At 39.2% G+C, this 13,416-nt stretch overlaps 5 long non-coding RNA genes and 1 pseudogene across 10 annotated transcripts; 3 read left to right on the forward strand and 3 right to left on the reverse strand.

Annotated features, from left to right (window-relative positions):
- Nucleotides 1-3,403: 3,403 nt before the first annotated feature.
- LOC130688152 (uncharacterized) lies at nucleotides 3,404-5,522 on the forward strand. 4 transcript variants are annotated; one of them, XR_009421119.1, is made up of 4 exons: nucleotides 3,404-4,352; nucleotides 4,410-4,478; nucleotides 4,541-5,235; nucleotides 5,295-5,522. It is a non-coding gene; the product is annotated as an uncharacterized LOC130688152 (long non-coding RNA). The 4 variants fall into 4 exon arrangements; XR_009421120.1 differs by having other exon boundaries at nucleotides 5,298-5,522; XR_009000347.1 differs by having other exon boundaries at nucleotides 4,541-5,522.
- A 531-nt stretch (nucleotides 5,523-6,053) lies between these two features.
- LOC130688159 (uncharacterized) lies at nucleotides 6,054-6,585 on the forward strand. Of its 2 annotated transcripts, none has more exons than XR_009000354.1 (2): nucleotides 6,054-6,166; nucleotides 6,227-6,585. It is a non-coding gene; the product is annotated as an uncharacterized LOC130688159 (long non-coding RNA). The 2 variants fall into 2 exon arrangements; XR_009000353.1 differs by having other exon boundaries at nucleotides 6,084-6,166; nucleotides 6,217-6,585.
- On the reverse strand, nucleotides 6,191-7,079 carry LOC130688158 (uncharacterized). The gene is made up of 3 exons (XR_009000352.2): nucleotides 6,717-7,079; nucleotides 6,459-6,638; nucleotides 6,191-6,400 (listed from the first exon to the last, which is right to left on the reverse strand). It is a non-coding gene; the product is annotated as an uncharacterized LOC130688158 (long non-coding RNA).
- A 463-nt stretch (nucleotides 7,080-7,542) lies between these two features.
- On the reverse strand, nucleotides 7,543-9,079 carry LOC130688155 (uncharacterized). 2 transcript variants are annotated; one of them, XR_009000349.2, is made up of 4 exons: nucleotides 8,562-9,079; nucleotides 8,344-8,508; nucleotides 8,196-8,261; nucleotides 7,543-8,129 (listed from the first exon to the last, which is right to left on the reverse strand). It is a non-coding gene; the product is annotated as an uncharacterized LOC130688155 (long non-coding RNA). The 2 variants fall into 2 exon arrangements; XR_009000350.2 differs by having other exon boundaries at nucleotides 8,344-8,494; nucleotides 8,562-8,623.
- LOC130688154 (uncharacterized) lies at nucleotides 8,389-9,604 on the forward strand (annotated as a pseudogene).
- A 500-nt stretch (nucleotides 9,605-10,104) lies between these two features.
- LOC130688151 (uncharacterized) lies at nucleotides 10,105-12,993 on the reverse strand. Its single transcript, XR_009000344.1, has 10 exons — nucleotides 12,861-12,993; nucleotides 12,521-12,789; nucleotides 12,304-12,457; nucleotides 12,133-12,237; nucleotides 11,914-12,051; nucleotides 11,789-11,849; nucleotides 11,425-11,718; nucleotides 10,479-11,362; nucleotides 10,245-10,408; nucleotides 10,105-10,164 (listed from the first exon to the last, which is right to left on the reverse strand). It is a non-coding gene; the product is annotated as an uncharacterized LOC130688151 (long non-coding RNA).
- Between the last annotated feature and the right edge of the window lie 423 nt (nucleotides 12,994-13,416).

The following is a 13,416-nucleotide window of genomic DNA, read 5'->3' on the forward strand; positions in this document are numbered from 1 at the left end:
GAATACCATTACTTTTCGGCCACCTTTTTCAAAGAAAACAAGCTCTTTAAACGATTCATCAATTATTTCGACATCGATCCACACGACTCCTTTACGCACAGTGTTATAGACAAGCTTATAAAAGGCATGTTTCCTAATCATCCTGCTGGTATCATCGAAAGCAATTCTTTCTGGAAAAACCAGCAAACGATGAATGACTTAAGTTTTTGGAAAACCAGATTTTTTCGACGAGTTATCCATCCCAAAAGACCCAGCATCAAACGGTATTTCTATTTACCATGGAACAATGTTCATTTAGAAAGATTTCTGAAGCTTTTGTCCAACTCGAAAGCTTATTCAGACGATTTGAACTTCGCCAACCTGTTAATGAAAGTTTTCCGGTCTAAAGAACAAATGATGACTGGAGAGAGAATCGCCAAAACGCTGAAGATTTTACACGATCTAAAACTGTCTACTGTTCTCGTTCAACTTTACACCGTCGTTTTATCAAGAGAGCCGGAAGCATTTCAGAATATTTACCAACCGTTTCGATTAGAAAAAGAGGACGCCATCCCGACTGACCTCGACATCCTGTTGGGAAAGGATGAATATGGCATGACTCTTCTTCACGGAGCAGCCTTCTACGGAGACGTCGACATAGTCGAGCAAATATTAGCAAGATTTCCCCAGCCGGAACTTGACGATGGAGTTAAAGAAGCAGTGCGCAAGGTGGTGCTTGACAATTTCACTCCGTTTTACTTTGCCGCTGCTAAAAATCATGAAGAAGTATGTTCCAAACTGTTGGTTTTTGTGAAAGACTTTTTTCCCGACGCACTGACCAACGAATCAACGAGTTAAACGGATTCATTCAACTGTCAGTTGATCACGCCACGAAATCGGAAAATGCTGAAATGTTTCAACTGATATTGAACGTCGTCAAGAAAGAATTAGGACATGACTATCTACTTCACCTGTTAACACACTTCAAATTTCCATCGACTTCTATTTTCAATGGCTGCAGGTCGGACAAATTATTCAACGCCATGGTGAAGACCATCGTCGATCGAGATGGTGTTGTAGACTACAAATGTCTGAATGACTTGTTCTTCAACACAAAAAGAGTAGAAAGGCATGTCTTAAAACACATGGATGCCAAACATCTGCAGAGATTGTTATCAGTAGAAGGCGCTGGTCTCTTCACCAAGCGTTTGCTTACGGATGACATGTATCTGCTATCCTTCAATTTTCAATTGTTGTCAAGTTTTCTGTTCAAGTATTTTAACGAAACACAACTCTTGGATTTCGTCAAAATGATTACTCTTAAAGGTGATACCAGAATAGTTAAAAGCAGCTCGTCCATTACGTTTACGGTTCTTCGATCCAACGTATCGAAATTTCTTTTTTACTCTTTTAGTTTGAATGATGACGGAACCACAACAATTCACGCCGAACGACTTGTGCCGAGGAACAGCTTTTGGGGAGACTTCCTACGATCGGCAATCACGTCTTTAACTGGTACTTTTATATCTCGAGAAAACGCCGAATGCGTTTTCGAGTGTCTGCGTTGCGTGTCGGATAAACTCGGAGGTGAGTGCGCTGAAGAACTTTTGCTCCACCAAGACGATCGTGGCTACGTTGTTCCTCATCTGTCGCAAGAAATCGTCAAACTCATGTTAAAACGTTTACCAGCTAAAAGCCAACAGAAAATTAAACAAAAGTGGAAGGAACATGCTCCGCCAATGACACACGAGTCGTTCGTCAACTACGATTCTACGAGTTCACGTCCTGGTTCCGCAATCGCCAAACATTACAGTGACGTCTTACGATTTTACTTGGATTATGGCAGCAAGAAGTGCAACTCAGCGGATGCGTCGATATTCTCACATCGGCTCGTTTGATTGATGGGCAACAGCGCAGTGTATGGAGTTACATCTTTGAACATTGTGAGGTTACGACGACGAACGAAATATTGAAATCAATTTCGCAAATTTTCGGTTGGGAGGCCGTGAAAGAGTTGCTGTTTCACGAAATGGATGGATTTCCTCTCTTTCTGAAAGCTGTATCGTGGGGTAATGAGATTGACGGACGGCTGGACATGTTGCCACAAGAAATGCGAAATGGCATTCAACAAGTTATTGAACAAAAGCTGCCGAATTCATTGATCAATTGTTCAACATCACAAATCTATTTTGCAGAACCAGGAGATTCAATTTACAAACGATTAAACACTTTGAGATTTTTAATCAAATACTGCGATGCTCAGCAACTTGAACAATTCGTGGAAAACATCACGACGCCGCAGGCTTCAACGAGAACGGAGAAGACGCTTAGCCTATGGGCTACGATGTTAACTCACCCATGTGACGAAGCCAAAACGAACAACTTTACGAAAATGAACACATTTTTAAAATGCATTTCGGAGAGATTGGACACAAATGCCGTGAAAGAATTGGTGCTCCACAAAATCGATGACAATCCCGTCATATATTATCCTGCAGTAAGAGGGGAGGAGCAGATGGTTGAGGCGATGCTAGATTTGGATACACATCGCAAAATATTCTAAATGATCAACCTTCAAGTCAATGAGTTTCACACCCTTGAAGAAAACTTCGGACAAGGAGGTAGAGGTCCTTTCTGGCACAGTCCCCTCCGATGGAACTGTGTACTAATGCCATAGATGTCTCAGGTTATCTTGAATCAATATTCTGCCAAACCATTTAATATCATGAAACGTTTCTGAATAACACTTTTTTAGCTTGCAACTCTGACTAAAGAGAACCACATATTGTACCTTTAAAGGGTTTCATTTGAATATCCTTGAATTGTAGCTCAAATTTAAACTCATTAGATGATCATAATTGCCAACTTTCGGGTTACATCGTCTTAAGTCACGTAATCAACAACGTAAACAATTGTTGGTATTGTGAAATGATTGTAAATGCCACTCATTTTTTTACACGTAGATGGCAGGAAAGGTAATCGACATGGATGTTATTTAAAATCTAGAATGATAGGAGACCACGTGCAAGTTCTATAAACGAGTCCTGTGCCACCATTGTCACGACTGCATGTAAGATTGACGTGAATTTAAGCAAGAGGCTGGGGCGAAGGTTCCAGATGCTGGACGCATCGTTTCGTCACCAAAGACGGACAAGCGGATCTTAAGACGGGTTGACAATAGTTTTGTGATATACACAGACATAACGTTTTAACCATAGAGTTCCGTCAGATAACAAGCATTACAGACGACTTCTTAATTGAATTTGATTGCAGGTCAATTGTGACATTTAATTTTTTGTCACTGAAAAAACCAGGTCATATTTTTCGTGTGGTATACGCCTGGCTCGGATATCTAAGCCAAATGACCATTATTTACCAACTAAAACGATAAGATTGTGAATTAATTTTTTCATCATTTTCTAGTGTGGCTGTTATAATGTGCCCTTTGAACAAAATAAAAAGCATGTTTTTTATGTTTTTGCCAACTCCACTGCTCTCATTAGTTTAGTGTGAAATTCTACTGTAACTGTATCAATTCAGAGTGCAACATTATTAAAATCCATCTGTACCTACCATAAATGAAGTTGCTTCTTTTCATGAGCCAGTAATTTTTTCACGCATTTTGGCCTAAAGTTGCTATTGATGTACGATTTAAGTCTAGTCTGAAATCATAGTGTGTTTGCATTACAGAGTGAATGCAAAGCTTGGCAAAACTATGGTAAAACATTCTGGATCAAATCTTAAATAGATGTCATGTATTGTAATGACTGGTTAAAGCTTCCAACCCGCAAAGGAATGCATCTTTAATCAACTGATGACTATGCTTAAAGGATGATTTTAATTTGATCCTCTTCGTTCTGCTCTGTAATGTATCTGTTGTTAATTAATGATTGAAGCTAAATATATATAATAAATATGCTTTGCTTTGCTTGGTGGATCTTCCCATTTAGGTTATCAGAGGGCTTGGTGTTAAAAATCAACAAGGCGAGACTTATCCTTCACCCAGTCTTTCCACTCGTACAACACTGTTTATGTAATGAGCTAATGGCCAAAAGTAAGTAGAGATTCTGTGCTATGAGATTTGTTAAAAGAGGGCAATGCATTAGTATTGATTTTTATAAATTGGGAATACCCCATGACAATTCTAGAAAACGTAGACATCGTTAAAAAATATATTTGGTTCGATTCTGGCGCTAGATGGCCGAGGAGAGAAAACACGTTAAAAAAATTAGGTAACGCAGGTTGCCATATCTTTCTTTTGTGAGGCACAAAAATACAAGTGACAACGTCGCCGTGTATCGAGCTTTGAAGAGAAGTTACTTTGGGTCGTGCACCGTGTGAAAATTTCTTTTCCATGCTGGCTGCAGTCGTTAGTAAGTAGTCACGCTGTTGGTTTGTAAGGCGTTTTAATTTTAGGTTTTATAACATAGGGAACAAAAGAATGTTGTTAATTTATGCTTGAAGATGGATTTTGTCGGCAAAGGGTTGTCGATTTACGCGTAAGTCTGAACTTAACGTATGTATTCAGAATGTAAATCTATTTCTCTTTTTATATTGTAAGGGACAAAGACGGATGTGCTGTTAATCCTGAAGGTTTATAAGTGGTAAGATTGAATAATCAGTTCAGATAAAGTTCATAAGCAATGAAATAATGTCATGTATTGAAACATATCCTTTCTATTTATCCCATTTGAGCATTCCAATAATTTTTTGGAAGGCACAACAACAATGTGTAAGCATAGTGGTGTTTCAGTAGGCTGATCGTGTAGGCTCGGTCTCCTAACCATTATGTGGCATTTGATGGTGGTTAACATGTGGTGGTGTGGTTGGTAGTGAGTGAAATATTTGGCATAATTGACATATTTTTGTTTTTTCTTGGGTTAATCCTAAAATTATGTGAGCATCTTCTACATGACTAGCGGTCATTGTTCTTTTAGGGTGATCATCAAATGGGAATTGTTCAGTAAGGAGTTTCCTGGTAATAATGATACAACATGAAATTCTGTAATGCATCTTTTGTTAATTAATGATTGAAGCTATTTAGCTGCTATTTGGTAGGTTTAAATAGGCTGTCCAAGTGTTGCATTCTGAGTGTTGGAAATAGTGGTGTATAGGCCAAGTATTCTTCGGAATCTCTATGGATGTGGATGATCCCTGAAAGGAGGTATATATACGATATAGGTAATCCCTAAAAGAACGGTTACTTCATTTATAGTTAGTGAACATGATGTACTGTGAGACATGGAAAACCAGAAAGTACGAGTTACTATTTTATTCAATTAAATTCTTAATGATATCTTTTGTAAATAATTTAGCAGACGTCCAAGTGTCAGGAAGATGTCACGTTCAGCCAACTTCAAGTGTCAGGTGTGGGTATTGCAATGTGCCTTGTATCTTTGAAAGAAACAAAGGAATATGTTTAGGACAAGTCCGCTGATCTCATTAGTTTAATTTGTGAAATATTGGTGCAAGTGGATCAATTTAAAGTGCAACATTGTTAAAAATTAATCTGTGTCTACCATAAATGAAGTTGCTTCTCTTTATGAGCTAGTTTGTGTTGTTTTTCTTCATGGATTTTGGCGTAAAGTTGCTAATGATGTATCATTTAAGTAGAGTCTAAGATCACAGTGCATTTGCATTACAGATTGAATGTGAGGCTTGGCAAAGCTGTGGTAAAACATTCCAGATCAAATCTTAAAAATCCGTTCATGTTAGACCCATCGGCAGTACAGGTATCCTTTCACAATAGGAAAAATACGCGAATTCTGGCATAAAATACGTATCAAAATTTTAAATAAAGAGACTTAATTTTTTTTTTACAGATGTTGGCTTATTTTTCTACAGTTATGGGTCGCGTTACCCGTGGCGTTCGTAGCGGGAATTTTTGGAACCATTCCGATATTAGTAGACGTGCTTATTTTTTTACGATTGTGGACCATGTAACTCGTGGCGTTCGTAGCGGGAATTTTGGAACTATCCCAGTAAAGAGATGCGGACTTATTTTTTCACGATTATGGGCCACGTTACTCGTGGCGTTCGTAGCGGGACTTTTGGAACTATTCAAAATTCGTCGTCATTTATGTGTTAGGCAGTAGTCGTAACAAGTTTACACAATAACCAATTGACGTTTAAATTAAGTCAAGTATTTAAAAATTCATGCTTTTTCTGAGCAACGTTCAGTACTAAGGTATTATTATACTAAATGTAATTTTCAATTTTGTAATTGATTTTCAACAGAAATATTTAGTTTCCATGGTTTGAAAGTTCGAGTGTTTGACATTTTTACTATGGAAAATAGAATGAAGACAAATCAAAAACGTGGACTAAACTATATCGTCGTTGCTGCTTAGACCGAAAACTGCACGTACTCCATCAGTGTGATGAAAATGACATTCTGTGCTTCTGGGATGTTCATTCTCTCCTATTCGTCATTGTTGTGTCAATTTAAGAACAGTTCAGCAATTTCTTCATTTACTTACAAAACTCAGCTGTTTTCAGAATCAGATTCAGGTAATACGAGTAAATCTGTTTTTGTTAGTATATCTTCCCATGCATTTCTGTTGTTGTACCGATCTGTTGTTAGAGCAATAAAAGCAAAAAAATTTATATTTATTGGTCAGCAAAACTTTTCGATGAAGTGGTATGTGTCGCAGCAACATCTAAGCCAATTCAAGTGAAACACATTGTAAAGTAAAATAATCGTTTGCTCTACACAAAAATGACAATCTCCATGGTACCATTTGTCACAGTCATTGTTTGAAAATATTAAATCTTGTGTTATCCAAGCAACAAACTTGCTCTTCGATGCATTTTTTTCAGCTTCCATATCTGGCCTCTAAAAGTAATAGAAAAACACACAAGATAATTATGGAATACTTAGCTCTGTTGTTGACTTGGCGCGGTATGCTGAATGTCTAGTGTTCGATGCGAGGTTTATTTAAAAATGAAAGGATGAAAACAATTTGAAGAACAAAAAAAAAAACATATTGACAACCTGGTTGTTGTAAGATTCGTGACGTAAGTGGCCCACTTGGAAGATAGGTCACCCAAGTCGTATGCATACCTAGCATGTAGTCGGGGAGAAGTGTCTGTCGGGCAGAAATCTGGTAGATGAACTGGTCTCGGTTCCCCCGATCCCCACATGACTACTCATAGATGGGTAGCTGGCAAAAATTCGAGCCACCAACTGTCCAGTTCGCAAGCCAGAGCCCTTCCGTTGGCCTCCATGTCCTCAAATCGAGATATCAGAAAAATTCAAAGTTTCGCGGCTGATTTAAGGTTATAATGGTAAAAAAACCTATATTAATATGTAAGTCGTAGCTCAATGGAAGAGCAGCGGCTTGGGAACACAGAAGTCTAGGGTTCGAGTCCTACACGGGGGGGTAGGTATTTTAATTTTTATTTAACTTAATGGTTAAATTTAATAATTCAGCTGGCAAAAAATTTTTACCAGAAAAAATTTTGCCAGGAAAAAAAAACCAGGAAAATTTTTAGCAAGAAAAAAAAATCTAGAAAAAAATATTGCCGGAAGGAAAATAATTTTTGGGAATGAAATTTGTTCGAATGATTTTATTGTGAATTATTTCATAATTACATATATGTAGCCAGTAGTAATACATATTTTCAATAGATGGCTCCACAATCAACAGCCGTACAACTTTCGCATAGATGGCTCCACTATCAACAGTCGTACAATTTTCGCATAGATGGCTCAACTATCAATAGTTTTACACTTTTCGCATAGATGACTCCACTATCAATAGTTGTACAATTTTCGCATAGATGGCTCCACTATCAACAGTCGTACAACCGTCGCATAGATGGCTTCACTATCAACAGTCGTACAACCGTCGCATTGATGGCTCCACTTACTAAGGCATTTTCGTACAAATGCACTCTTAGTTATACAACATTCACACAGACAGCTCCATAATCGACATCACACAATTTCCAATAGATGGCTTCACATAATTATACAATTTTCATTTGCAGGCATATCCATAGTGTGGCAGCTTTCCAGTAGATGGCGTGAACATCCATACAATGTGAGACTTTTTGTGTAGATAGCACACCAACCACGTAGGTGTAGTTTTATTATAGATGGCTCCACCATCCACACAGTTGGTAAACCCCACCTGTGCGGCTCGCAACTGTGAAACACAAATGCATTTTTAATTAAACAATCCTACCTACAACTGTGATTATGACATCTTTACCTATGCGCTTGGCGCTTTCAGCGAGGCCAATAAACGTTATCCCTTATTTGCATTATCCCCGACCACCTGTTAAAAAAGGTGGCATACATGACAGCGATCCAATTTGAAATGAAAACGACCGATTATCGGTCGTGAAGTTACAGGATACCTATAAATTACGATGACTCTTTTGTGATTCAAATGTAGACGAAGTCCGCAACGCGTTGGTATCACGCCCTGTCCAATTGAAACCATGGCTCGCTTTTTCAATTCATTGCTTGTGGGTGTGCTGATTTTGGCGTGTGTAATCGCCGAATCGACTGTCGAGCAACAACTGGTGCAACTCAAGGAAAACTATGTAAACAAATTTAATTTATTTTCACTTACTGTAACTACGATGAATTCAGATTGAAATGCAGCAACTTCTGGCTGAAAAAGATCGAAGACTAGATGCTTTGGAACGCGAAAATGTAAGTCCATCTACTGCGAATTTCTAAGATGAAATTAATAAACATGTGTTAACCGATTAATGTTCAATTGGCAGATGAAAAGTAGTAAAACGTTAGAGGCTCAAGTAATTCGACTGGAAGCGAAAACTCGTCGCATGGAAATAGAAGCTATCGAACAGAAATCGCAACTGTCCGCCCTACAAAAACAAAATTCTGGAACAAGCGCTGAGATCGCCACCCGACAATCAGCGACGCCCACCATTCCCCGGTCTTGTACACCATCAGCGGGGCGTACCCCATCATGGGTACTTCATCCGTCGAAATGGTTTTCTGCGACTTTACCAAAGCAACTACCGATACAAGTAAGAAGACCCACATTTATATCAAACAATGAATTCTAAATAAACTATTTTGAATATAAACAGATTTCCAGAGACGCATCGGTTACGCCGATGTCAAGACTTACTTCTACGTCCAGAAAAACAATTCGTACGCGACTGCCTACACCCCGATCCCGTTCGAAGTGGAGCGAGTCAACATCGGGGGAGCCATGAATTCGCAAAAGGGCGAATTCACGGCACCGAGAGCTGGAACGTACTTCTTCTCATATACTGGAGACGCTCGTTTCGTCGGCCCATCGACGAATATCCAGGCCGTCTTAGTCGAGATGATGTTGAACGGCAGGCGGGTCAGCTCGAGTCACCGAAAGCAACACGGCCGGCAGCGTGCACAGTCAAATGTCGATGCAAGCAACGCTCAATCTGAAAGCTGGAGATAAAATCTGGTTGCAAATTGGATTCATGACTGCAGGTGGAGTGGCGTTCGTCTACGATAATCCAAACGCTGATCAGCGATTCAATCATTTCACCGGTTGGCTCGTCGAAGAGAATCTTGCCGGCCTATTCTAAACATACAACATGTTAGCATTATCACAACGGTGTAGGATATAATTGGTGAAAATACAAAGAGAAATGCATCAGAGTCAACGACTTCAAATGGTTGAATTCTCGACATTTCGCCCATCGATTGATCTTTTGTTTAATAATTTTCTTCGGCCATTGTTCACGAAGAGAGTGAAACGTAATTTAAAGTTTATCTAACGGTACAATTTGTTTAGCATCAAAACAGATACTGCGCAAAAAGAATAGCAAAGAAACTGCTTCCAGGGATAAATCATTCTTGCGCAATGATTCAACATTACAGCTGATTTAACCCCTCAATCAACAGGAGTCTCAAACACCTCACAGAATAATTCTCAAAATCGCAAGTGGAACTAACGACACTGAAAACGCCAGTGAAATTCAGTCGGATAGAACAGCGCGTCGTAACGCAACAGTAACGAAAAGGCTCAAGATCGTGTGAAGGTCCGAACGAAATAAATAAACAAAAAATGGCTGGGCTGTAACTAAGTCGATGCGAGAATTTCGTCTCATAATTTACCACCCTGTTCGCAAAACCCACCAAACGAAATAAACAGATTACCTGGCTTGAATTCACGAAACACGCAGGGCTTGATGGGCAATTGCCGGTGCAAGGTTCGGCTGTCCATAAAAAGAATAAGAAAAGAAACGATGACGAAATAGCAAGAAAACGAAATGAGGAAAAGTAAAAGAAATCTAACCTTGACATTGAAAAACATGAATGGAAGGTTTTCGGGGTCGTCTAGTGGACGCCGCGGAAGGCGAAGGGGAAAAAATTCATTTTTCGTGTGCCCGTCAAGAAGAGGAAAAGAGGTCGTGGCTGTTATCCTCAATGCGAAATCCATAAAAAACGGCTAGACGGATTCTAAAATTAGAAACAGAAATTAAAGTTCTATCAAAATATGAAATGAATTAGCCGTAGGCCAAACACCTACACGCTCGATGCAATTAGCGAAAGGGCTGAAGTCCCGTTCTCCAGGTCGAACCGGAACGCCAAATAACGTCAATGTGGTATCCACAGCTGCGGTACCACCAGAGCTCGAGATGCGCAAAAAAGAGAAGCAAATTCTGCATTCGCAAATGGCCGATGGCAACTCCACTTTCGCTGCAATAGGACAGACACACACACACACAAAGGAGAGCTCTGGTCATGTAACGGTAAACATTGCACGTTCCCAAGGATGAGCAACACAACAAAGCAAGGCACATGTATATAAAGACCGACTGCTTTTCCTGGACTTTCGTTAGTTAACAAGAAGAATTCAATTCGATAACACTGGGCCAACAGCACATTGACACACACACAACACAAAGAAGAATGAAGGTTTTGGTAAGTTGGCCCACTATTCGTCACTTTTTTTTCCCATGTCAAGTACTACATTACCGACGCAACAATTCGCAAATAATGGAATAAAAGGAAGGTTCTATTACGTCATTTAAACAGGTACTGGTGGCCATCGTGCTAGTGCTGGCCTGCGCCGTCTCTACTCAGCTGCCAGACGGATGGAACTACAATCTGTTTCTCATCACATTTTTCTCCCTCGTTCGTGCCCTACCCTTGGGGCTTGAGCCGCACACAAAAACACTCGCAACATGCCCAGAAGTCAAACGAAAGGAAACGCAAGATCATCAGCAGCTCGCCACCACATCTGTTTCTTCTAATTCGCCAACAAACGACGCAATTGTCCGTTGAAAGACCAACATCTAATTGGGAACTCATTTTCAACGATTGGCTACGCATTTCAGAGCCACCTGTGCTCCGATTCAAAATGCGATATTCAAGGCAAATTCCCCTGCTCCGCATCCTACTGCCATTTTTCTGAATTAAAAAAAAAAGAAATTGAATCAGACTTTAAAGAAAAAGTGCAGTGAATGTGTTACCGTGGCAATAGTTGCTCGCCATTGGCCAAACATAATTCGGGGAAATCCCTTCACCCCCTTCAGACTTGCATAGTCTGAAAATTGTTAAATATTTCAGTTACCGATGTTCCTAAATCTATTCAATTATTTGATGTTGCGGATGTCCAATTGATTTAGAAGCGTCATCGAAAGGGTCACGGAAGTCTACGTTTAATTTAATGTCATTGGATAGATCACACCTTTCCCGATCTATCCGTCGTTCCTATTTCTGTTCGTCGAGTTGATGTCCCTAAATGAAAAGATTGTCTGCCACACCTTTGTCGTTTTTTTGACAGAACAATCTTAAAAAAGGGGATAGAATAAATTAATAAACCAAATTTTATACCAAGCGTTAAATCCCATGAATTTCCAGCATCCATTAGATTCCGAATTTTATAGAAGAATATCTAAAATAATAAGACACGTAGTACTATGAATTAATGCAAGACGAAAACTATTAAGTTGTCTAACCTGTAAACCGACATGCAATCAAAAGGTTTTGTCCTTGACCAGCCAGACACGGATTATAGCACCAGACATCCTTCGTTTGACGAGGGGCCCGGATGCGTTCCAACGCTATTCTTGTTGCTGCAGATTTCACTCACGACCCTAGAAATAGAATGGGGATACATGTAAATGATAAAAGCTGTTCCCCTCCCTCCACATCCAGCATAAAAAAAGCGTTTGTACTTCTCTAACATTTGTACAAGTTGCGAGATGGGTTGTGCATGAATCCTTTCCCAAAACAAATAAGCGCAGAGAAACCGCATCTTGTTTACTTCACGTGGAAAACACCTGTGCAACAGAGTCGATTGATTAATAATTATCAATCGATAAAACGAAGCAGCCAACTATTACGACCTACTAATAACGCAACATTAGCTTAGTTGAAATAGGTTTACTGGGAAGTATACTGTCTAAACAGGTCAAGCTAACAATGCCCGCTTCTCTGCCGCCATCCTTGTGATTGTTTCATTGCTGGTTTGTTGGTAGACTTGCATGAAGGCTATTCTGACTGTAGACCAACAACTTAGCCAATAACATGGGAATCACGTAAGATTTTACATCAATTGTATACCGTTTCGGCCCCGACTTAGTCGATGACGTAGGAGCTGTACGTCCACCTTCAGTTGAAGATGTCATAATATATTGTCCGTCCGTCATTGGAGTGAGAGGAATCGAAATTGATTGATCTCCGACTTCATGAAATTCCTCATCGATACACAAGAGCACGTTAGCTTCGCGGTACTTTTAACAGCGATATGTTCGGCCTTTGCGTTATTTTCGGTTGTTTCTTTATACGGGCAACACCCATGAAATCTTGACTGATATGAAATTTACAAAATGCTATTTAAAAAAAAGATGGTTAATTGGACAATAAGTTCTCGAAAACCATACTATTAAGAAATCGGTGTTACCTAAGTGTGATTTCTTCCTTAGAAATGTTAAGCTAACTCGTTACACTTGGAACGGATTGTTATGAGATTCAACTGCATTGATGACCAAATGTGTGTAAATAGCTTTTTGCAATTGCAGTTGCTTTTCATCTTGTTGCCTTCGATGACAACTTGTGCAAGGACAGCACTAACAGAAGCAGACTAAGAAAAAATAAAAGTTATGAATAACATAACAAATTTGAATATAATTCTTCAAAAGCAATCCAAAAACACTGACAATGACAAGAGAACTTAAAGAAAATCAACTAAATAACTAAAAATGTAATAACTAAAGTAACTCAATCCAATTCACATATACTGTGAAAAATGGAGTTTAGAACAAGAGAACCACTCACTGATTGTTTTCAGATCCTTTTTCTTCCGTGTCAACTATGCAGGACACATCCAAAGAACATGTGGTCAATTAATATATGGGTACAGATCTGACTACTGCTGACCCATATAAGTTTTCCGTTCTAAATGACACAGAAATAAAATGATCACTTTTGAGAGCAGCATTTAATGGAAAAACAAATAC

The sequence above is a fragment of the Daphnia carinata genome, chromosome 6 (genome assembly GCF_022539665.2).
Source record: "Daphnia carinata strain CSIRO-1 chromosome 6, CSIRO_AGI_Dcar_HiC_V3, whole genome shotgun sequence".
Taxonomy (NCBI): Eukaryota; Metazoa; Arthropoda; class Branchiopoda; order Diplostraca; family Daphniidae; genus Daphnia; species Daphnia carinata.